Source organism: Rattus norvegicus, chromosome 3 (assembly GCF_021556685.1).
Source record: "Rattus norvegicus strain SHRSP/BbbUtx chromosome 3, alternate assembly SHRSP_T2T, whole genome shotgun sequence".
NCBI classification, from domain to species: Eukaryota; Metazoa; Chordata; class Mammalia; order Rodentia; family Muridae; genus Rattus; species Rattus norvegicus.
The window spans coordinates 4,790,616-4,816,185 of NC_141536.1; the positions used below are offsets into that span (position 1 = coordinate 4,790,616).

General features: G+C 38.6%; 1 protein-coding gene and 1 pseudogene across 1 annotated transcript in view; both read left to right on the forward strand.

Moving 5' to 3' along the window:
• Positions 1–25,570, forward strand: part of Nxph2 (neurexophilin 2) — a 241,542-nt gene that overhangs the window by 180,093 nt on the left and 35,879 nt on the right. The window lies entirely within an intron of this gene.
• On the forward strand, positions 11,640–13,509 carry Hnrnpl-ps2 (heterogeneous nuclear ribonucleoprotein L, pseudogene 2; annotated as a pseudogene).

The window sequence follows — 25,570 nt, forward strand, 5'->3', positions numbered from 1 at the left end:
GGGGATTTGGAGACAGGGAGCTGTGGGATTGGTTCAGTTCAGTTCTGGGCACCAAATTCTTTTTCTTAATCCATTCAATTAACTTGTGTATTTTTTGATTGGTGAATTAAGCCCATTGGTATTTCAAATTATTATTGAAACATGTGTTGTTTGATTTCATTTTGTTCATTATTTTTTTGTTTGTGTTCTTCATCCTATTTGGTGTTTTAATAAGTACAACTGCATTTGTTTTCTTTCTATAATTTCTTGCCTGTTCTTATTCCTTTCTTCAATGTAATCTTTTGCTAACTAATTCATAGATATAAATTCTAGCCTGTTCATAAGATGGAAAGTTTTTATTTTGCCTTCAACTATAACATATAATTTTGCTGGTCACAGTGGTTTTGGCTGGCTTCTAAGGTCTGCTTGTTCTTGAAAGACATTTCTTTATGCTCTCCTGGCTTTTTCAGTTTTAATTGAGAAATTAGCTGTTAGTCAGATAAGTTTCTCTTATAACATGTGGTTTTTTTTTTCTTTTACAGCTTTCGAGGCCATCCATTTGTTCTGTATATTTGATTTTAACTATAATATGCTGTAGGGACTTTCCTTTCTGGTACTACCTACTTCATGTTCTGTGTACTTGTATCTATATGCATATCATTTCTTAATTCATTGAAGGATACTTTTATGGTCTTGTTCTAGTTCTCATTTATGTCATTGGTCTGGGTTTTTTCCTTTATCTATGCCTGTCATTTATTAATTTTTGACATTGTTTTCTTTTACATTTGAAATTATAATATAATGGCTTCATTTTGCTCTACCATTTTCCATTTTCAGATCCTATCTACCTCCTTGATCACTTTCAACTCAATGGCCACAGTTTTTCATTACTGGTTGTTTTGTTCATGTATACATACACCTACACCTACACCTACACCTACACCTACATCTACACCTATACCTACACCTATACTTATATCACCTACACCTACACTTATACATACACATACATATACATATAAAATGTCCTGATTAGTTTATATGTTATAATTTATATGAATACTTTCAGAACAGACCATTTAGTATCGGATTATCAGTTGGTGTGTTCTGCCCTAGGGAAGATGATTTCTCCTGCTCTGAGCATTCCTTTGTTGTTCTTTGTACAGTTTTTACCTGTCCACTTTGGTATAATATATTGATGTCATCTTTGTTAAGCTCATGTTTGGTCAATTGTGTTGGTGAATTGTTATAGGTATTGCTTCTGACATCACTAGGAGACACAGTATCACACCAAACTCCCTGATGTACTTTCTTTACAAGCTTTTTACCCCATCTTCTGCAATGTTCCCAGGGACTTAGGTGCATGAGTTGTTTTGCAAATGTATCCAGTGACACCATTCTATAGCTTTGTATTTTGATTGGCCATGGCTTTCTCGATTGATCTCCATCTATTATAAAGAGAAGTTTCATTCATGAGGGATAGTGACTACAATTATATGGAGATATAAGGACAAATATTTAGAGTGTGGTTAGGGATTAAGTTGTTTTAGTAAAGTAGTGGTTATGGATTCTTCTCCAAAATCCATGATTGATCCAGACCAATAGGTTGTTCTTCAGTAATAGTGTTCTGAGTGTTGAAGTGTCAGGGGATGAGTAAAAAGATAGATAATAGGGAAGATAAAAGTTGGGATTAGAAGACCTTGCATAAATTATAGTTTATGGCAAATAAGCTTATTAAGTATTACAGAATTTTATATACTATTTCCAGGTGATACATGAAATAAAAAATTAACAAAGTAGAAATGATCACACAATGGGTAGACACAGGACATCTCAAGAACAGTACAGACCAAGTACAAACAGTCTTGGTGCTGATAATCATAGTTTCATACAGTAAAACAATTTGGAGTCTCAGGATCTGAAACTATAGCTCCTTCAGTTCCTGGCCCCAACTCTGCCAAGAATATTCCTGGTTTTAGAGGAGTTGTATTCTTTCTCCCAACATTGCAGTCTCAGGATGAAGTTCTCAAGGCCCTAGACACAAGTTAATATTTACACAGCCAGGCATGTTCCTGATTTTCAGAAGAAGCTTTTCCTTCTCCATACACTATGTCTCAAGGAAAGCTTTGAATAAACTCAAGAATCAAATCAGACTTTAGTCGGCCGAGGTGGTAGTTTGGCTAGGTTTCTAGTACCGAAAAGAGTTTTCTTGTTGAGGTGTACTTATGTCCAATAAGAGCACTGGTGGTTACTCTCAAAGTATCTGAGCCACTAAATCATGGTGGATGATGTTTTTGACTTGTTCCTGGATTTAGTAAGCAAGTATTTTATTGAGAATTTTTGCTTCAATGTTCAGAAGAGAAATTGATCTGAAGTTCTCTTTCTTTGTTGATTGTTTGTGTGGTTTCCTTATCAGGGTAACTGTGGCTTCATAGAATAAGTTTGACAGTGTTCCTTCTGTTTTTTGGGGGGGAAGAGTTTGAGGAGCATTTATATTAGCTCTTCTTTGTAAGTCTAGAGAATAAAACCATCTGGCCCTGGCATTTTTTGGTTGGGAGACTTTTAATGACTGCTTTTATTTCCTTACATGTTATAGTTTATCCGATCTTAATTAAACTTTGATAAATGGTATCTTTTCAGGAATCATCCATTCCATTAAGATATTCCAATTTTTGTAGTACACTCTCTTGAAGTAAGAACTAATGATTCATTACATTCCCTCAGTATTCATTGTGATGATTTCCGTTTTCTTTCTTATATTGTTTATTTGGATAGCATAACTCTGTCTTTGGCTTAGTTTGGCTAAGGGTTTTTCTATCTTCTTGGTCTTCTCAAAGAAACATCTCAGTTTCCCTCATGCTTTGTGTTGATTTCTTTATTTCTAACTGATAGATTTCAGCACTGATTTTTGTTATGTCCTGCCTTCTACTCTTCTTCAGTGTGCCTGCTTCATTTTTCTCTAGAGCATTCAAATGTACTGTTAAATTGTTGGTATGAGAACTTTCTAAATTTTTCATGGAGGCACTGAGTGCTAAGAACTTTCTTCTTAGCATTGTTTTTATTGTGCTGCATAAATTTGAATGTGTTGTACTTTCATTTTTATTGAATTCAAGAAAGCTTTTAATTTCTTTCCATTTCTTCCCTAAGATAATGGAGTAGAGAATGTAGGCTTTCTGGTATTTCTGTAGTTGTTAAAATCTACCTTTAATGTATGGTGGTCTCACAAGATACAAAGTGTTATTTCTATTTTCTTGTATCTGTTAAGACTTGCTTTATGGTCCACTACATAGTCATTTTTGGAGAAAAATCCATGAGGAGTTGAAAAGAAGGTATATTCTTTTGTGTTTGGGTGAAATATTTTATACATGTCTGTTAGGTTCATTTGAGTCATAACATTGTTGGTTTCATTATTTCTGTTTTATTTTTATCTGAATGACCTATAATAATTTGATGAGTGTAGGGTGTTCACATTCCCTACTATTAATGTGTGATTTTCAATGCATGATTTAACCTTTAGCAATGTTTCACTTACAAAGGGGGATGCCTTTGTGTTTCAGGTATAGATGCTCATAATTGAGATATCATCATGGTAGATATTTCCATGTGATGAGTACGAAGTATCTTTTCCTATCACTTCAGACTAATTATGTTTATTATATATTAGAATGGTTACTCCAGCTTGCTTCTTGGGTACCTTTGCTTGGAAAACGTTTTTCCTGCCCATTACTATGAAGTAATATCTATCTTTATTGCTGAAGTGTGTTTCTTTTATGCTGCAGAATGATGGATCCTGTTTTCATATCCATTCCGTTAGCCTATGTCCTTTTATTGAAGAATTGAGTCCCTTGATGTTGAGAGGTATTAAAGGCCAATGGTTGTTATTTCTTGACATTTTGATGTTTGTTCTGTTCATTTGTGTGTGTGTGTGTGTGTGTGTGTGTGTGTGTGTGTGTGTGTATTTCCCTTGTTTTTGCTAGCGTGAAGTTACATATTTCTTGTGTTTTCTGGGATGTAGTTATCTTCTTTTTTGCTGTTTTCCTTCTGTATTTTCAATATGCCTGGGTTTGTGGATAGATATTGTTTAAATTTAGATGTGTCTAAATGTCTTTCTTGTTTGCTCCATCCGTGGTGATTAAGAGTTTTGCTTTGTATAGTACTCTATGATGGTATTTGTGGGTTTTTAGAGGCCCTTTTAGCTTTTTGAGTCTCTGTTGAGAAGCCAGCTATAATTCAGGTAGATCTGCCTTTGTATGCTACCTTGCCTTCTCCCTATGTCACTTTTAATATTTTTTCTTTGTTCTATAGATTTTGTGTTTTTATTATTATGTGGCAAGAATATTTCTTTTCTAGTCTGGTCTGACTGGTGTTCAATAACCTTCTTATATATTTATAGGAAATCTCATTCTTTAGATTCAGAAAGTCTTCTGTGATGATTTTTTTAAAAATATTTTGGGGCGTGGTGCTAGGAATCTTTACCTTCTTCCATTGCTATTAGTCTTAGGCTAGGTCTTTTCATGATATTCAACATTTTCTGGACGTTTTATATAAGGACGTTTTTAGATTTAACATTTTCATTGACTGATGTAATTTCTAATATTTTATCTTCTACATGTGAGATACTCTCTTTTGTTTCCTGTATTCTGACAGTGATGCTTCATCTATTGTTCCTGTTTTCTTCCCTAAGTTTTCCATCTCTAGGTTCTTCTCAGATTATCTTTTCTTTATTGCTTCGATTCCATTTTCAGGACTTGAATAGTTTTACTTATTTTCTTTTCCTATTTTATTGTATTTTCCTGTATATCTTTAAGGGATTTATTTCTTTCCCCCATAAAGAAATCTACCTGATTAATCATATTTTCCTGTATTTGTGTGTGTGTGTGTGGGTGAGAGAGAGAGAGAGAGAGAGAGAGAGACAGAGACAGAGACAGAGACAGAGACACAGAGAGACAGAGGGAGAGACAGAGAGATAATATTTCTCTCATTTGCACTTATTAGTCTTTTATCTAATTAATCCACATTTCATATTTTTCTTTTCCATGTATAGAAAAAGCATTTTTCTTTGAAATGGTGCAAAACCCCACTAGGGTTATTATGGCTAAATATGAAATATCAAGATGTTAATAATCATAGTCAATATTGAGTTTCAGTTTTAGTTTTTATTTTAGTTAAGTCATTTAGGCATTCCTTTTGTGGATCTATTTTGTATTTTTTAACTGGATATTTTATTTATTTACATTTCAAATGTTATCCCCTTTCCTGGTTTCCCCTCTTCAAACCCCCTATCTCATTCCCTTTACCCTGCATCTATGAGGGTGTTCTCTCACTTACCCACCCACTCCAGCCTCACCACCTACGCTGGGGCTTCAAGCCATCACAGGATCAAGGGTCTCACCTCTCACTGATGCCAGACAAGTCCCCTTCACTCTTTCAGTCCTTAGTTTAACTCCCCCATTGGGGTCCCTGTGATCAGGCTGATGGTTGGCTTCCAGCATCCGCATCTGTATTGATCAGGATCTGGTAGAGCTTCTTAGGAGATAATTGTATCAGTCTCCTGTCAGCTAGCACTTCTCGGCATCAGCAATAGTGTCTGGGTTTGGTATCTGCATGTGGGATATTTTCCCAGGTAGGGCAGACTCTGGATGCCCTTTCCTTCAGTTTCTCCTCCAATCTTTGTCCCTGTGTTTCCTTTAGACAGGAACAATTCTGGGTTAAGACTTTGAAAATGGGTTGGGGGGCCCCATGCCTCAACCAGGGGCCATGCCTAACCTCTGCATACAGTCTTGACAGGTTCTCCCTCCCATTTGTGGGATATTTCTGCTAATGTCATCCTCCTGTCCTGGGAGGTTCTTGCTTTCCTGGCATCTGAGACTTTCTGGTTGCTAACCCTAGTTCCCCATCCCCATTGCCACACACCTCTGTTCAATTTCCTGACCCTCTGTACATCTCCTCCATTTCCTTTTATACCTGATTCTGCCCCTCTTTTCCCCTCCCCCATTCTCTCTTCCTCCCTCTATTTCCCGTGATTACTTTATTCCCCTTCTAAGTAGGAATGAAGCACATACTCTTTGATCTTCCTCTCACTTGAACTTCATGTTATCTGTGAGTTGTATCATGGGTATTCAAAGCTCTTTGCTTAATATCCACTTATCAGTGATTACATGCCATGTGTGCTTCTTTGTGATAATTTGTGATCTTTTAGAATCAACTGTTGGGAGCAATGTCCTTGAAGCCCTCCATTGTTGATGTTAGAATTAAGTATGACTGGGTTCATGGAAAATCCCCAGCCAGCTGCAGAAGACTAATATGAATCTGGTGATCAAGAAAAATAATAATATGGTAAAGACATCCTGCTGACTAATAAATATGACAAACCTGTGACCTTTCTGACAACCTGTCAACATCAGCCTACTCCCTGACCACACGAATATTGTGTCCTTGGCTTGCGTAAATGTTTCTTACTTCCCCCTTCCCTCTTTTACCCATGTTATGGTATAAATTTAGTCTTGGGGAAAAATAAAATTGTTGCCTTTATCAGACTCTTGTCTTGGTGTCCTTCTTCACATCCCTTGTCCCCCATTCTCTTCCAGGTAAATTCAGACCCCATCGCTTACAATAAACCATATCTTCTGAGGTCTAACAACCATATCTATAAAAGCTAGAAACTGGAAACAACCCAGATGTTCCTCAATAGAGGAATGGATACAGAATATGTGGTACATTTACACAATGGAATACTACTCAGTTTTTAAAGAAATTTGCAGGGAAATGGATGGAACTAGAAAATATCATCCTGAGTGAGGTAACCAAGTCACAAAAGAACACATGATATGCACTCACTGATAAGTGGATATTAGTGCAAAAGCTCAAAATACCCAAGATACAATTTACAGACAATATGAAGCTCAAGAAGAAGAAAGACCAAAATGTGGATGTTTCAGTCCTTATTAGAAGTAGTAACAAAATACTCACAGGAGGAAATATAGGGACAAAGAGTGTAGCAGAGACTAAAGAAAAGGCCATCCAGAGAATACCTCACATGGGGATCCATCCCATATGTAACTACCAAACCCAGTCACTATTGCCAAAGTGCTTGCTGACAAAAGCCTGATATGGATGTCTCCTGTGAGGCTATGCAAGAGCTTTACTGATACAGATGAGGATGCTTGCAGCTACCCATCACACTGAACATGGGGACCTCAGTTGAGGAGTTAGAGAAAGGACTGAAGGAGCTAAAAAAAAAAAAAAGCCTTAAGGACTGTTTTACATATGTTAGAATATAGGCTCCAAGAGCTGAAAGTCAGTCACCAGGAGCACCAGCACACCTGAGAGCAGAGGTAGGACTAACTCTTCTGCTCCAAGCCTGGTAACTTAAGGACACACAAAGGCAGGAGCAATCTGGGACAGGCCACTTCCAGTTTCTGCCTGTGCCAAGAGCTGAACCACTCCCACAGCTATCTATACCCAAATCTTGTGGGGAAGAGAGCTGGACTCTCAGAGGCACAGATAATTCTGAGAGATCAGGGGAGACCGCCACTTCTTCTCACACTTCTGACCCAAGAGGAACCTGCCTAGATAAAGGAACAAAGGAGCAGTCAGAGGCAGGAACTTTCAGGTTTCTGCCTGTACCCAGAACTGAACCTGTCCCACAGCTCTCTGTACCCAAATCACATGAGGGAGAGAGCTGGCCTTGCAAAAGTGCAGACAATCCTGAGAGCTGAGAGGAGACAACTACTTCTATCCACATTCCAGACTCAAGAGGAACCCGCCTAGTCCCATCTGTGCCCTCTGGGAACAGGAACCTATGAGCAGTCAGGGGTAGGACCCTTCTGGTTATTGCCTGAGCCCAGGGCTGAAAGCCAGTAGCCAGGAGCACTGACACACCTGAGCACAGAGGTAAGGTCAAGTCTTCTGCTCCAAGTGACCTGCCTGGAGGCTTGAGGACACACAAATTGACTGAAAGAAAACAGGTCTACAAGACTGCTAACACACAGGCTTACAGGAGGGTCAAGCCACTGTCAGAGACAGAAAGACAAGCTCAAAAAGAGACAACCTGATGACTAAAAGCAAGCGCAGGAACCTAGACAACAGAAACCAAGAATACTTGGCATCATCAGAGCCAAGTTATCCCACCAAAGCAAATACTGGATATCCTAACACAGGAAAAGAAAGATTTGGATTTAAAAATCACATTTTGATGATGATGATGATGATGATGATGATGATGATGATGATGATGATGACGACGACGACGGAGGACTTTAAGAAGGACAAAAATAACTCCCTTAAAGAAATACAAGATAACACAGGTAAACAAGTAGAGGCCCATAAAAAGGAAACACAAAAATCCCTTAAAGAATTACAGGAAAACACAACCAAACAGGTGAAGGAATTAGACAAAACAATCCAGAATGTAAAAATGGAAATAGAAACAATAAAGAAAACATAAAGTGAGACAACACTAGAAACAGAAAACCTATGGAAGAGATCAGAAGTTATATATGCAAGCATCACCAACAGAATACTCAGAGATAGAAGAGAGAATCTCACAAGCAAAAGATGCTATAAAAACCTGACACAACCATCAAGGAAAATGTAAAATGCAAACAGCTCCTAACCCAAAACATCCAGAAAATCCTGGACACGATGAGAGGATCAAACCTAAGGATAATAAGTATAAAAGAGAGTGAAGATCCCCAACTTAAAGGGCCAGTAAATATCTTCAACAAAATTATAGAACAAAACTTCCCTAACTTTAAGAAAAAAATGCAGAACCACATGATCATTTCATTAGATGCTGAGAAAGCATTTGACAAAATTCAACACCTCTTCATGATAAAAGTCCTGGAAAGAATAGGAATTCAAGGCCCATACCTAAACATAGTAAAAGCCATATACAGCAAACCAGTTGCTAACATTAAACTAAATGGAGAGAAACTTGAAGCAATCCCACTAAAATCAGGGACTAGACAAGGCTGCCCACTCTCTCCCTACTTATTCAATATAGTTCTTGAAGTTCTAGCCAGAGCAATCAGACAACAAAAGGAGATCAAGGGGATACAGATCGGAAAAGAAGAGGTCAAAATATCACTATTTGCAGATGACATGATAGTATATTTAAGTGATCCCAAAAGTTCCACCAGAGAACTACTAAAGCTGATAAACAACTTCAGCAAAGTGGCTGGGTATAAAATTAACTCAAATAAATCAGTTGCCTTCCTCTATACAAAAGAGAAACAAGCCGAGAAAGAAATTAGGGAAACGACACCCTTCATAATAGACCCAAATAATATAAAGTACCTCGGTGTGACTTTAACCAAGCAAGTAAAAGATCTGTACAATAAGAACTTCAAGACACTGAGGAAAGAAATTGAAGAAGACCTCAGAAGATGGAAAGATCTCCCATGCGCATGGATTGGCAGGATTAATTTAGTAAAAATGGCCATTTTACCAAAAGCGATCTACAGATTCAATGCAATCCCCATCAAAATACCAATCCAATTCTTCAAAGAGTTAGACAGAACAATTTGCAAATTCATCTGGAATAACAAAAAACCCAGGATAGCTAAAACTATCCTCAACAATAAAAGGACTTCAGGGGGAATCACTATCCCTGAACTCAAGCAGTATTACAGAGTAATAGTGATAAAAACTGCATGGTATTGGTACTGAGACAGACAGATAGACCAATGGAATAGAATTGAAGACCCAGAAATGAACCCACACACCTATGGTCACTTGATTTTTGACAAAGGAGCCAAAACCATCCAATGGAAAAAAGATAGCATTTTCAGCAAATGGTGCTGGTTCAACTGGAGGTCAACATGTAGAAGAATGCAGATCGATCCATCCTTATCACCCTGTACAAAGCTTAAGTCCAAGTGGATCAAGGACCTCCACATCAAACCAGACACACTCAAACTAATAGAAGAAAAACTAGGGAAGCATCTGGAACACATGGGCACTGGAAAAAATTTCCTGAACAAAACACCAATGGCTTATGCTCTAAGATCAAGAATCGACAAATGGGATCTCATAAAACTGCAAAGCTTCTGTAAGGCAAAGGACACTGTGGTTAAGACAAAACGGCAACCAACAGATTGGGAAAAGATCTTTACCAATCCTACAACAGATAGAGGGCTTATATCCAAAATATACAAAGAACTCAAGAAGTTAGACCGCAGGGAAACAAATAACCCTATTAAAAAATGGGGTTCAGAGCTAAACAAAGAATTCACAGCTGAGGAATGCCGAATGGCTGAGAAACACCTAAAGAAATGTTCAACATCTTTAGTCATAAGGGAAATGCAAATCAAAACAACCCTGAGATTTCACCTCACACCAGTGAGAATGGCTAAGATCAAAAACTCAGGTGACAGCAGATGCTGGCGAGGATGTGGAGAAAGAGGAACACTCCTCCATTGTTGGTGGGATTGCAGACTGGTAAAACCATTCTGGAAATCAGTCTGGAGGTTCCTCAGAAAATTGGACATTGAACTGCCTGAGGATCCAGCTATACCTCTCTTGGGCATATACCCAAAAGATGCCTCAACATATAAAAGAGACACGTGCTCCACTATGTTCATCGCAGCCTTATTTATAATAGCCAGAAGCTGGAAAGAACCCAGATGCCCTTCAACAGAGGAATGGATACAGAAAATGTGGTACATCTACACAATGGAATATTACTCAGCTATCAAAAACAACGAGTTTATGAAATTCGTAGGCAAATGTTTGGAACTGGAAAATATCATCCTGAGTGAGCTAACCCAATCACAGAAAGACATACATGGTATGCACTCATTGATAAGTGGCTATTAGCCCAAATGCTTGAATTACCCTAGATCCCTAGAACAAACGAAACTCAAGACGGATGATCAAAATGTGAATGCTTCACTCCTTCTTTAAATGAGGAAAAAGAATACCCTTGGCAGGGAAGGGAGAGGCAAAGATTAAAACAGAGACTGAAGGAACACCCATTCAGAGCCTGCCCCACATGTGGCCCATACATATACAGCCACCCAATTAGACAAGATGGATGAAGCAAAGAAGTGCAGATGGATAGGAGCCGGATGTAGATCGCTCCTGAGAGACACAGCCAGAATACAGCAAATACAGAGGCGAATGCCAGCAGCAAACCACTGAACTGAGAATAGGTCCCCCGTTGAAGGAATCAGAGAAAGAACTGGAAGAGCTTGAAAGGGCTCGAGACCCCAAAAGTACAACAATGTCAAGCAACCAGAGCTTCCAGGGACTAAGCCACTACCTAAAGACTATACATGGACTGACCCTGGACTCTGACCCCATAGGTAGCAATGAATATCCTAGTAAGAGCACCAGTGGAAGGAGAAGCCCTGGGTCCTGCTAAGACTGAACCCCCAGTGAACTAGACTATGGGGGGAGGGCGGCAATGGGGGGAGGGTTGGGAGGGGGACACCCATAAGGAAGGGGAGGGGGGAGGGGGATGTTTGCCCGGAAACCGGGAAAGGGAATAACACTTGAAATGTATATAAGAAATACTGAAGTTAATAAAAATAAATAAATAAATGCATTCAAAACCAAAAAAAAAAAAAAAAGAAAAGAAAAGAAAAAAATGCCCGAAGCGGCGTCAGTGGCTAGAGCAAAGGCAGCAGTCAGACCAGCAGCTGAGGCAGGCGGGAGTGATGATGAAGATGGCAGCTGCGGGCAGCGGAGGCGGTGGTGGTCGCTATTACAGGGGCAGCAACCAGGGAGGCTGAGCCCCTAAATGGCTGAAGACTGAAAACGGGGGCGACCAACACGGAGGAGGCGGCGGTGGAGGATCCGTGGCGGCAGGTGGCGGCGGAGAGAACTAGGATGACCCCCACAAAACCCCTGCCTCTCCAGTTGTTCACATCAGGGGCCTGATTGGCAGGGTTGTGGGAGCTGACCTTGTGGAAGCCCTGCAAGAATTTGGATCCATCAGCTATGTTGTGGTGATGCCAAAGAAGAGGCAGACACTGGTAGAGTTTGAAGATGTGCTGGGGGCTTGTAATGCGGTAAAGTACGCTGCAGACAACCAGATCTACATTGCTGGTCACCCTGCTTTTATCAATTATTGTACCAGCCAGAAGATCTCTCGCCCCGGTGACTCTGAGGACTCCCAGAGCATCAACAGTGTGCTTCTGTTTACCATCCTGAACCCCATCTACTCCATCACCACGGATGTTCTTTACACTATCTGTAATCCTTGTGGCCCTATCCAGAGAACTGTCATTTTCCGAGAGAATGGAGTCCAGGCTATGGTGGAGTTTGATTCTGTGCAAAGTGCCCAGAGCGCCAAGGCCTCACTGGATGGGGCTGACATCTATTCTGGCTGTTGCACTCTGACGATTGAGTACGCAAAGCCTACACGTTTAAATGTGTCCAAGAACAATCAAGATACTTGGGACTACACAAACCCCATCTCAGTGGACAAGGTGACCCTGGCAGTAACCACAACGAATGCCAGCGGCAGCCCCCTCTCCTGGGAGATCATCCCGCAGAATATGGAGGGCCCCACGGTGGGTACCATAGCCATTACCATGATGAGGGCTACGCCCCCCACCTCATTATGAAGGGAGAAGGATGGGCCCACCTGTGGGGGGTCACCGCCGGGGCCCAAGTCGCTATGGCCCCTAGTATGGTCATCCCTCACCCCCTCCCCCACCACCCGACTATGGCCCCCACGCTGACAGCCCTGTGCTCATAGTCTATGGCTTGGATCAATCTAAGATGAACTGTGATCGAGTCTTCAATGTCTTCTGTTTGTATGGCAATGTGGAGAAGGTGAAATTTATGAAAAGCAAGCCAGGGGCCGCCATGGTGGAAATGGCTGATGGCTATGCTGTGGACCGAGCCATTACTCACCTCAACAACAACTTCATGTTCGGGCAGAAGATGAATGAATGTCTGTGTCTCCAAGCAACCAGCCATTATGCCCGGTCAGTCATATGGGCTAGAAAGATCCTGCAGTTACAAACACTTCAGCGAGTCAAGGAACAGTCGGCTCTCCACTCCAGAGCAGGCAGCTAAGAACCACATCCAGCACCCTAGCAATGTACTGCACTTCTTCAGTTCTCACCCTGGAGGTGACTCAGTAGAAATTCTTTGAGATCTGCGATGAGCTGGAAGTGAAGCATCCAACCTCTGTGAAAGTATTTTCAGGCAAAAGGGAGCATAGCTCCTCTGGGCTGCTGGAGTGGGACTCCAAGAGTGACGCCCTGGAGACCTTGGGCTTCCTGAACCACTATCATATGAAAAGCCCAAATGGCCCATATCCATACACTCTGAAGTTGTGCTTCTCCACCGCACAACACGCCTCCTAATTAGATGCTGGGAAGGAAGACTCCATCCGAGCAGGAAGATGTTTCTTTCCTTTATGCTGTTGGTTTCTTTGTTTTGTTTTTATTTTTGCAGTTCTTTTTTTCCTAATAAATGCTAGGTCAGTAGAGGCTTAACCACAAGAAATGCTGGAACTCTGGAGGGTGGGGGAGGGGAACTGGTATTTCCCAAGATTAACCTTCACTTTTTAAAATAACTGAAGTGTGATTCTTTTTTTCCTGTTCATACATTTGTGCTGCCCATGTATCTTGGCACATTTCAATAAAATTGTTTGGAAAATAAAAAAAAAGAAGAAGAAAGAGATGCCCATAAACATACAAGAAGCCTACAAAACTCCAATTAGATTGGAGAAATACCTTCCATTACATAATAGTCAAAACACCAAAGCACAAAATAAAGAAAGAATACTAAAAGCAGCAAAGGAAAAAAAGGCAAGTAACAAATAAAGGCAGACCTATCAGAATTACACCAGACTTCTTACCAGAGAAAGCCAGAAGATCCTGGGTAGATGTCATACAGAATCTAAGAGAACACAAATGCCAGCCCAGGCTACTATATGCAGCAAAACTCTCAATTAACATAGATGGAGAAACCAAGTTATTCCATGACAAAACCAAATTTACACAACATCTTTCCACAAATCCAGTCCACAATGATTGATGAAGCCAAGAAGTGCATGCTGACACAAGCCTGATATAGCCATCTCCTGAGAGGCTCAGTCGTAGGTTAACAAATACAGAGGTGAATGCTAGCAGAAAACCATTGAACCAAGAACAGGATCCAGGATGGAGGAATTAGATAAAGGATTAAAAGAGCTGAAGGGACTTGCAACCCCCTAAGAACAACAATACCAACCAACCAGGGCTCCAAGAAACAAACCCACTACACAAAGACACTACCCATGGACAAATCCATGGCTCCAGCATACATAGAAGAGGATGGCCTTGTTCTCCACCAATGGGAGGAGAAGTCCTTGGTCCTACCAAGGCTGAACCCACCAGTATAGGGGAATATTAAGGTAGGGTGGTGGGAAGTGGGGATGGTTGGGGAGGGAAAACATCCTCATAGAAGAGGGTGAGGGGGGGAATAGGGAGCTTATGAACTAGAAACTGGGAAAGGGAATAACATTTGAAATGTAAATAAAAAATATCAAATAAGCAACAGAATATATAAGTACAGTAAAATTTAAATTTATATTTCTAGAAAAGTAGAAAATTGTACCTGTTAAATTATTAGTTGACTTGTATTTTCTTTTTCATTTAGTTTCAAGAAATTTTAGAATTATTCTTCTATTTTGTTTTCATTTTTTTATTTATATACATCTTGTAATCAGCAATACTGTCTAGGTTCTGTGGCTATATATATGGGCTGGATTCCCAGGCAGAACTGGTTCTGAATGGCTACTCCTTCAGTCTCTGCTCCAAACTTTGTATCCATATCCCCTCCTATGAGTATTTTTGTTTCCCCTTTTAAGGAGGACTGAAGCATCTGCTCTTTGATCGTCCTTCTTCTTGAGCTTAATGTGATCTGTGGATTGTATCTTGGGTAATTCGAGTTTTTGAGCTAATATCCACTTATCAGTGAATGTGTACCACGTGTGTATTTTGTGATTGGGTTATCTCACTCAGTTCAATCCATTTGTCTATGGATTTCATGATTTCATTGTTTTTGATAGTTAAGTAGTACTCCATTGTGTAGATGTATCGAATTTTCTGTATCCATTCCTCTGCTAAAGACATCTGGGTTCTTTCCAGGTTCTGGCTATTATATATAAGGCTGCTATGAACATATTGAAGCATGTGGCTTTGTTGTATGTTGGAGCATCATTTGGGTATATACCCAGGAGTGGTATAGCTAGGTCCTCATGTAGTACTATCTTCAATTTTCTGAGGAACCTCCAGACTGGTTTCCGGAGCGGTTGTACCAGCTTGCAATCAAACCAACAACAAAGAAGTGTTCCTCTTTCTCCACATCCTTGTCTGACATCACCTGCATTTTTGATCTTAGCTATACTGCCTGGCATGACATGGAATCTCAGGGTTTTTTGATTTGCACTTCCCTGATGGCTAAGGAAGCAGAACATTTCTTTAGAAACTTCACAGCCACTAGATATTCCTCAGCTGAGAATTATTTGTTTAGTCTGTACCAAATTTTTAATAGGGTTATTTGGCACTCTGGAGTCTAACTTTTTGAGCTCTTTGTATATATTGGATTTCAGTCCTCTATCAGATGTTGGATTGGTAAAGATCTTTTCCCAATCTGTTGGTTGCCATTTTGGCCTAATGACAGTGTCCTTTGCCTTACAAAAGCTTTGAAGTTTTATGAGGTCCCATTTGTTGATTCTTGATCATAGAGCATAAGCCATTGGTATTTTGTTCAGGAAATTTTCTCCAGTGCCCATGTGTTTGAGGCTCTTCCCCACTTTCTCTTCTATTAGTTTGAGTGTATCTGGTTTTATGTGGAAGTCCTTGATTCACAAGGAAATAAGCTTTCTACTGAGTGATAAGAATGGATAGATTTGCATTCTTCTACATGCTGACCTCCAGTTCAACCAGCATCATTTGATAAAAATGCTATCTTTTTTTCACTAGATGGTTTTAGCTCCTTTGTCAAAGATCAAGTGACAATAGGTATGTTGGTTCATTTCTGGAACTTCAATTGTGCTCCATTTCCTGTCTCTGTACCAATACCATATAGTTTTTATCACTACTGCTCTGTAATACAGGTTTAGGTCAGGGATAGTGATTCTCCCAGAACTTCTTTAATTGTTGAAGATAGTTTTCATTATCCTGGGATTTTGTTATTCCAGATGAATTTGCAAATTGCTGAGAATTTTGATAGGGTTTGCCCTGAATCTATAGACTGCTTTCAGCAAATGGCCATTTTTACTATATTAATACTGCCAATTCATAAGCATGGGAGATCTTTCCATCTTCTGAGATCTTCAATTTCTTTCTTCAGTCTTGAAGTTGTTGTCATACAGATCATTTACTTGCTTGGAGTCACACCAAAGTATTTTATATTATTTGTGACTATTTTGAAGGGTGTCATTACCCTTAGTTTCTTTCTCAGCCTGTTTAGCTTTTAACTAGAGGAAGGTTACTGATTTATTTGAGTTAATGTTATACCCAGCCACTTTGCTGAAGTTCTTTATCAGGCTTCTTTGGTGTAACTTTTGGGGTCACTTAAATATACTATCAAACCATCTGCAAATAGTGATATTTTGACTCCCTCCTTTCCAATTTGTATCCCTTTGACCTCCTTTTTTTATCTGATAGCTTGGGCTAGGACTTTAAGTACTGCATTGAATAAGTAGGGAGAAAGTAGTCAGCCTTGTCTAATCCTTTATTTTAGTGGGATTTCTTCAAGTTTCTTTCCATTTAGTTTGACGTTGACTACTGGTTTGTTGTGTGTTGCTTTTACTGTCTTTAGGTATGAATGTTGAATTCCTGATCTTTACAAGACTTTCAACATGAAGGGGTGTTCACTTCTATCAAATGCTTTCTCAGCATCTTATGAGATGATCATGTGGTGTTTTTTCTTTAAATTTCTTTTCACAGTGGATTACATTGATGGATTTCTGTATATTGAACCATCCCTGAATCCCTGGGATGAGCCTTACTTGATCATAATGGGTGATCATTTAGATGTGTTCCTCGATTAGGTTTGTGAGAATTTTATTGTGTATTTTTTTTCATCAAAATCCATAAGGGAAATTAGTCTGAAGTTCTTTTTCTTTATCTTTTCTTTGTTGGTTCTTTGTGTGGTTGAGGTATAAGCCTAATTGTGGCTTCATAGAAAGAATTGGATAGTGTTCCTTCTGTTTCTATTTTGTGGAATAGTTTTGGTAGTACTGGTATTAGTTCTCAGAAGGTATGATAGAATTCTTCACTAAACCCCTCAGGTCCTGGTCTTTTTGTTATTGTTGTTGTTGGCAGACTTTTAATAGCTTCTTCTATTTCTTTAGGTGTCATGGGGCTGCTATCTGACCCTGATTTAACTCTTGTACCTGGCATCTGTCTAGAAAATTATCCATTTCATCCACATTTTCAAGATTTGTTCAATATAGGCTCTTGTAGTAGAATTTTTTTAAATTTCCTCAGATTCTGTTGATATGTCTCCCTTTTCATTTCTGATTTTGTTAATTTGAGTATTGTCTCTGTGCCCTCTGGTTAATCTGGCTAAGGGTTTATCTATCTTGTTGATTTTCTCAAATAACCAGCTCCTGGTTTTGTTGATTTTTTTTGTATAGATCTTTTTGTTTCTACTTGGTTGATTTCAGTCCTGAGTTTGATTATTTCTTGCCTTCTACTCCTCTTGGTTCTATTTACTTATTTGTAGTCTAGAACTTTTAGGTGTGCTGTCAAGCTGCTAATGTATGCTCTCTCCAGTATCTTTTTTGAGGCACTCAGAGTATGATTTTTCCTTTTAACACTGCTTTCCTTGTTTCCCATAAGTTTGGGTATTTTGTGCCTTCATTTTTATTAAATTCTAAAAAGTCTTTAATTTCTTTATTTCTTCATTGACCAAGTTATTGAGTAGAGCATTGTTCAACTTCCATGTATATGTAGGCTTTCTGTTGGTTTTGTTGTTGTTGTTGTTGTTGTTGTTGTTGTTGTTGTTGTTGTTATTGAAGACCAGCCTTACTCAATGGTAACCTAAAGAAAATTACAAAGCAGCCTGTAAGATACCCCGCTAATGAAACTCCCCTATCCCCCTAATGAAACTCCCCTGATGAGAAAATCCATCAGTTAAGCCTCACCCATCCCCATTGTGGTTTTATGACCTAGTTACCCCCTGTCCTTAGAGCCCCACGACTAACAGGAGGTATTCTCATGGCCAGCAGGACCGCCAGAGGCTTTCCACTGCCCAGAAAGGTCACCAGAAATAATGTAACCGCGATGTTGACCAATGAAATCAACGGGCAGAAAAACCCAACCAATTCTTGGATGCCTCAATATCCCCCTCGCTATTCCTGTGGCTCTTGTGGTTTTTGTGCTTAAAAGAAGTGTGAATCTGTAGGGCGGGGTTCTTCTCCTTCGGTTCCATCTGAAGGCTGAGGAACCCCGGCATGACGGAAATCGAAATTAATAAACCTCTTGCTGATTGCATCGAATCTGGTTTCAGTGGTCTTTGGGGATGAGCGGATCTTTGGTGGTGGTCCTTCGGGTCCAACAGTATCTGTTGAAGTCTTTTTTGTGACAGATTATATGGTCAAAATTGGAAAAGGTACTGTGAGGTGCTGGGAAGAAGCTGTATTCTTTATGTTTTAGGATAACTATATAAATATCTGTTAAATCAATTTGGTTAATAACTTCTGTTAGTTTCTGTTTCCATGATCTGTGCATTGATGAGAGTGTGGTGTTGAAATCTCCCACTATTATTGTGTGAGATGCAGTGTATGCTTTGAAGTTTAATAAGGATTCTTTTATGAATGTTGGTGCCTTTGCATTTGGAGCATAGATATTCAGGACTGAGGGTTCATCCTGGTGGATTTTTCCTTTGATGAATATGAAGTGTCCTTCCTTATCTTTTTTGATAACTTTGGTTGAAAGTCGATTTTATTTGATACTAGAATGGCTACTCCAGCTTGTTTCTTTGTAACATTTGCTTGGAAAGTTGTTTTCTATCATTTTTCTCTGAGGTAGTGTCTGTCTTTTTGACTGAGGTCTGTTTCCTGTGTGCAGCAAAATGCTGGGTCCTCTTTACATATCCAGTCTGTTAGTCTATGTCTTTTATTGGGAATTGAGTTCATTGATTTTAAGAGATACTAAGGAATAGTGATTTTTTCCTGTTATTTTTGTTGTTGGAGGTGGAATTATGTTTGTGTGGATCTCTTCTTTTGACTTTGTTGTAAGGAGATTACTTTCTTGCTTTTTTTCTAGGGTATCGTTTCCCTCCTTGTGTTGGAGCTTTTTATCTACTATCCTCTGTAGGGCTGGATTTGTGGAAAGATGTATAAACTTGGTTTTGTCATGGAATAACTTGGTTTCTCCATCTATATTAATTGAGAGGTTTGCTGCATATAGTAGCCTGGGCTGACATTTGTGTTCTCTTAGATTCTGTATGACATCTACCCAGGATCTTCTGGCTTTCATAGTCTCTGGTGAGAAGTCTGGTGTAACTCTGATAGGTGTGCCTTTATTTGTTACTTGCCTTTTTTCCCTTACTCCTTTTAGTATTCTTTCTTTATTTTGTGCTTTGGTGTTTTGACTATTATGTGATGGAAGGTATTTCTTTTCTGGTCCAATCTACTTGGAGTTTTGTAGGCTTCTTGTATGTTTATGGGCATCTCTTTCTTTAGGTTAGGGAAGTTTTCTTCTGTAATTTTGTTGAAGATATTTACTGGCCCTTTAAGTTGGGGATCTTCACTCTCTTCTATACCTATTATCCTTAGGTTTGATCGTCTCATTGTGTCCCGGATTTCCTGGATGTTTTGGGTTAGGAGCTGTTTGCATTTTACATTTTCCTTGATGTTTGTGTCAGTTTTTTATGGTATCTTCTGCCCTGAGATTCTCTCTTCTATCTCTGAGTATTCTGTTGGTGATTCTTGCATATATGACTTCTGATCTCTTCCATGGGTTTTCTGTTTCTAGGGTTGTCTCACTTTATGTTTTCTTTATTGTTTTATTTCCATTTTTACATTCTGGATTGTTTTGTTTAATTCCATCACCTGTTTGGTTGTGTTTTCCTGTAATTCTTTAAGAGATTTTTGTGTTTCCTCTTTATGGGTCTCTACTTGTTTTCCTGTGTTGTTCTGTGTTTCTTTAAGGGAGTTATTTATGTCCTTATAGCCCTCTATAGTCATCATGAGATGTGATTTTAAATCCACATCTTGCTTTTCTGGTGTGGTTAGATATCCAATATTTGCTTCAGTGGGAGGACTGGGCCCTGATAATGCCTAGTATTCTTGCTTAGGTTCCTACACTTGCATCTTGACATCTGGTTATCTCTGGTGTTAGCTGATCTTGCTTTCTCTGACAGTGGCTTGACCCTCATGTACCTGTATGTGTCAGCACTCCTGTAGACCTGGTTTTTTTTTAATCTGGATCTGGGTACAGTGGGCTGTGGGAGCAGGTCAGCTACAGGTGTAAGCAGAAACTGGAAGGGTCCTGTTCCAGACTGCTCCCGGGTTTGTGGGTCCTCAGGGCTCCATTTGGATCCCTAGGAGCAGAAGAGTTGCTCTTACTTCTGCTCTCAGGTATGTCAGTACTCTTGTTGACTGGCTTAGCTCTGAGCTCAGGAAGAAACTGGAAGGGTCCTGTCTCCTAGCTTCCTGTGTCCAGAAGGCAGTAGGTGGGTTCCTCTTGGACTAGGAGTATGTGGAGAAGTGTAAGTCTTCCTTGAGCTCTCTGGACTTTCTGCACTTCTGAGAGTCCAACTCCCTCATGCATGGGATTTGTGTACAGAGAGCTGTGGGACTGGTTCAGCTCCAGATGCAGGCTTATTTTGTTCTTTATAAAGTGGATATTCTAGCTTACTTCTTTGGTCCATTTTCTTGGAATTTTTTTTATTTCTTTTACCATGTCTTGAAAGGTATCCTTGATATGAAGTTATCTTTCCTGAATGAATCAGATGGTTGGATCCTATTTTCAAATCCATTCTTCAACTCCTTGTCTTTCTATTATGAATTTGAGACCATTGATGTTGAGAGTTATCAATGGACAGTCTGTTGGTTTTTTCTATTGTTGTTTTGGTAGTGGTATAACTATTTGCCCTCTTTTGATTTCCTGGTCTGACACTATTTTTGTGTTTTCTTGGGTGTGGTTAACATCTTCAGACTGAAGTTTTCATTCTAGTGCCTTTTGTAGAGCTAGAATTATTGGTAGTTATTGCTTAACTCTAATTTCACTGTGAAATTCTTTTATACGTCTATTGTGATTTAAAGTTTTGCTGGGTATAGTTATCTAAACTGGTATCTATGGTCTTTTAGAATTTAAACAGTATCAGCCCAGACCTTTGCCTTATGAACTTTAAAATCTCCATTGAATAACCAGGTAATATTCTAATAGTTTAACTTTTATTAGGTTACTTGATCTTTTTCCCTTGTAGCTTTTAATATTTTTTCTGTATGCTTCTTGTGCCCTGATATGTCTCTCCTTCTTTAGGTTAGTAAAATTTTTCTCTGTGATTTGGTAAACATATTTTCTATGCTTCTGACTTGAGTTTTTTTCTACTTTTTCTATTTGGTCTTTTCACAGTGTCCCAGAGTTCTCGAATTTTTTATGCCTTAATGGTTTTAGTTTTAACATTTTCTGTAACCCATTTTGTCCATCTTGTCATCAATGCCTGAGATTTTTCCATTTGTTGTATCCCAGTGGTAGGTTTTGCCTGTTCAAGTTTCTAAATTTTTTATTTCTAGTTTTATCAAAGTTTTTGGTGTTTTGTTTTTCATTTCTCCTTCCATGTCTTATGTCTTGAACAGTTTTCAATTCATTCAGGTTTGTATGTTGTTTTCATAGCTTTCATTATTGGCTTATTCTCATCCTCATTAAGGTCCATGAGCATATTCACAATTGCTATTCTGAAGGCCTAGCATTGTACTTGATCTATATTACATTTCTCATGGTCTATTGGGCCCCAATGAAGAAATATAATCGTTACTATAATTTATTGTGGCTACTGTCTAGGCATCTGGGTTTGGAATAATTATAATTTTAGGTGTTTATATCTGGTCTCGGTCTTATTGGGTGGGGATTTTTATTCATTAATTTCTGTGGCCTTCTCTGCATCTTAGGTTTTCACTGTGGGTTGCCTTACTGGGAATAATTCTAAGTCCATGTCAGGTGTTGCATGACACTAGGGTTTCAAGGCAGAACTTGTTTCAAGCAATTGGGAGATTTCATGCAAGAATAAGGTTGCACTAGAAGGTGGGGGAGATGCTGAGAGGACCTTCAAGAGGGAAGAAAGCTAGGTCTGCTATGAGGATCTGTGGAGTCCAAAGGGAAAGAAATAGAAAGAGAAGACAGCCCATGCATATTGTTGCTACAAAGCTGAGAATGAGACTGGGTAATTGGAATTGGAGAACTGCAAAGAGACTGGAGATCACCTACCTGCCTACTTGGCTACTGTGACCCTCAGGTTTTGAAGGAGAAAGTGTTTAGGGTATCGGAAGCTGAAAATGAAGGATGAAGCAAGGACACAAGACTGTATGAGAGTATATGTTTAGTTCCCTGGAAGTGGGGGCAGAGAGACATCTGTAGCAGGTACTCTACTAGTATGCTTAGGATAAGACTGGAAGATTGAAATTGCATGATGAGAATGAAAAAATCACCTATCTGATTTCCTGGCCAGTGTGACTAGTACATATTTCTGGGGAGAAAGTGTTTCTTGGATATTAGCTGTTGACATCATGATGAACTTTAATTTACCAATTACATACAATAGAAACTGATAACACAAACTTAATCATAAAATAGAACAATTTCATTCCTTGTGCCATAAAAACTGTATGAATGTGTCCTCTTTTGAAAGCGTATAAAGAGCTCTTATAATTTAACTAGTAGCATGCAAAAATAAAAATCTAGTCCTGAATTGATATAAAATCAATTCCATTTTCATTTTATCTCTTGATATTTTGTATCAGAGTTTTTTCTTTCTGTGGTATTAACTTGCTGGTGTACAGCCAGCAGGTGAAATAGCCTGGGGATGTATGATTGTTTTGTCGCATGCCTAACCTCATGCCTAGGAAAGAGGCACTGTAAAATCACTTCCATGTGATTTTTTTTAAGATTTGTACATTTTTTTTCCAGAAGTAGCTTCTCAGATCTCAAGACAGCATGCATTAGTGAATTATTAGCTGATCACAACAGTAGAGAACCATTTTCCTGGTATAAGAGTTATGTTCAGGCTAGTTTTATGTCAACCTGATACAAGCTAAAGTCATCTGAAAGGATGCCTCCACAATATCAGGTTGTAGGCAGAACCTGTAAGCCAATTTTTTAAATTAGTGGTTGGTATAGAATGGCCTAGACCATTGTGGTGGTGCCATTCCTGGGCTAATGATTCTGTTTTCTGTAAGAACACAGGCTGAATAGGCCAAGCCAGTAAGCAGCTCCTGCTTCCATGTTCCTGCCTTATTTGAGTTCCTCTTCTGATTTCCTTCAATGATGGACTACAATGTGAATGTATCACCCCCCAAAAATCCTTTCCTTCCCAATTTACACTTTGTCATGATGTTTCATTTCAGCAGAAAAACAGGTACTAACACTGAAAGCACAGATAGTCATAGAGGAGTGTTTGTGTTAAGAATGAAGAAAGACTCAGAAAACATATTCTGATTAAAACATCAGTCTAGATCAGCCACATCCAATCTGAGTATAATTAAATCTATAATGGCCCTCTTTAGGTACTCTGTAAGTGCATCTTTGGTGTGTTTTGATGTCTTTCTTCATGCTTTATTTTCATTTGTGCTAATTGAAATAGAGTTCAATTCGAACTCTATTTCAAACTCTTAATTTTAATTGCTCCAACAACATTATTTGTATATTTTTCTGGTTAAAATACACTTACCTCATAAAAACTCAACATATATTTATCAAATACTCCCAACAAGTAGTATACTCATCTGAATGCTTACATGACTCCATTCCTGCCCACTTTTTCTATATTACCTTTGTGATTGCCTCCACAAACCATTTCCATCCAACTTTTAGGATTCACTGAATTTTATCTTGCTATCAGCCCTCTTTTCCATACACTGACCCTCTCCTACCACATCAAAAATGAGACTCAGATAATCCTTCATGTGTGCAATCAAATGTCTCCTCCATATCAGTTACAGTTCTCATGGACACCCTATCTAATGTAACCCACTGTACACATAGGTATTTGTATAAATATTTTCAGGAGGTTGATACTTCTGTCATTTATTGCTGTCATAAAGGTAAATAAGAGTTGTCATACTTAACCTTTACAATAAAACTAACACACATAGGTATTTGTATAAATATTTTCAGGAGGTTGATACTTTTGTCATTTATTGCTGTCATAAAGGTAAATAAGAGTTGTCATACTTAACCTTTACAATAAAACTAACACCAAATATTGCAATTAAACTTTTTGACTCTTAATAATAAGATTTCTGTCATCAGATCTATATTTCCTATTAATTCCTGTGTCAATTTAGAAAATTATAAAAGAAGTATTAATAGTTACTAAAGAAAAATTTCCATTTAACTCTCATCAAAAAAGATGGCCACTATTTAGCATACTTCTTAAGCAATCATTTGTTTTCCAAAGCAAAATGAATTTTGAAACTAAGCCATATAATGCCACAAAATATAAATATCCACAATTAATTCAGTGACAGATGTTTGATCCTGCTGTTCTTCATTTCATTTTTTTCTTCATTAATCTGCTGTTATTGTTTTGGGATGTATTATCAGAAATATGATTCTCAGGAAAGCTGTAGTGTTTGTCATCAATAAAACACTACATGCATACAATAAGTATATATCTGCACAGATGGTATTCTGATATATTCTCCATTCAGAGAAAATGCTTTTCAAAATATATGTGCAAATTGACTAGATTTCTGTTCCACTGAGTGTGTGTGTGTATGTGCATGTGTGTCTGTGTGTGTGTGTGTGTAATGTATGTATGTATGTATTTCTGCCAAACAAATTATCAAATTATTTTAACTGCAGGGATGAAAATAGGATTATTAATGCAATCCAATAATGTCAGCTATATGAAAGCAACAAAAATGAAGACACATGTCATTATTGGTTCATATTTTTAGCTTTAAAGTCATCTGTGTGTCACCTTTAGGCTATATAACTGTGGTCACTTTGGGTTTTCTTGCTTATACAAGCACATTCAATAAAATAATTAGCTACTAAATATATGCAGTCAGTCATTGTAGTACTGTAAATAAGTCTATCAACAAATCAGTCATTCTTTCTACCTGGTACTTATCAATTGTGGTCACATTGAGGAAAGAGTAAATAATTTTGTCTGCCATGTCCAAAAAGACCCATATATCTGCCTCCAAAAGTTATTTGTTCATATTATTGTCCATGTCTTTGTTGTAATATATGCTAGATATCTTAGTTTTTGAAGGCCAACATCTCCAGTTTGTTACAAATCCCTACATACATGGGAACATTAGTTCATTGCTATTTTTCTTGGAGTGTCTTAATTTTCTTCTTTTGTATTTTTTATTAATCATTATATTCATTCATATCTCAAATGATATCCTACTTCCCACTTACTCCATCTACAACTCCCAACACCCCACATCCACCCTCTC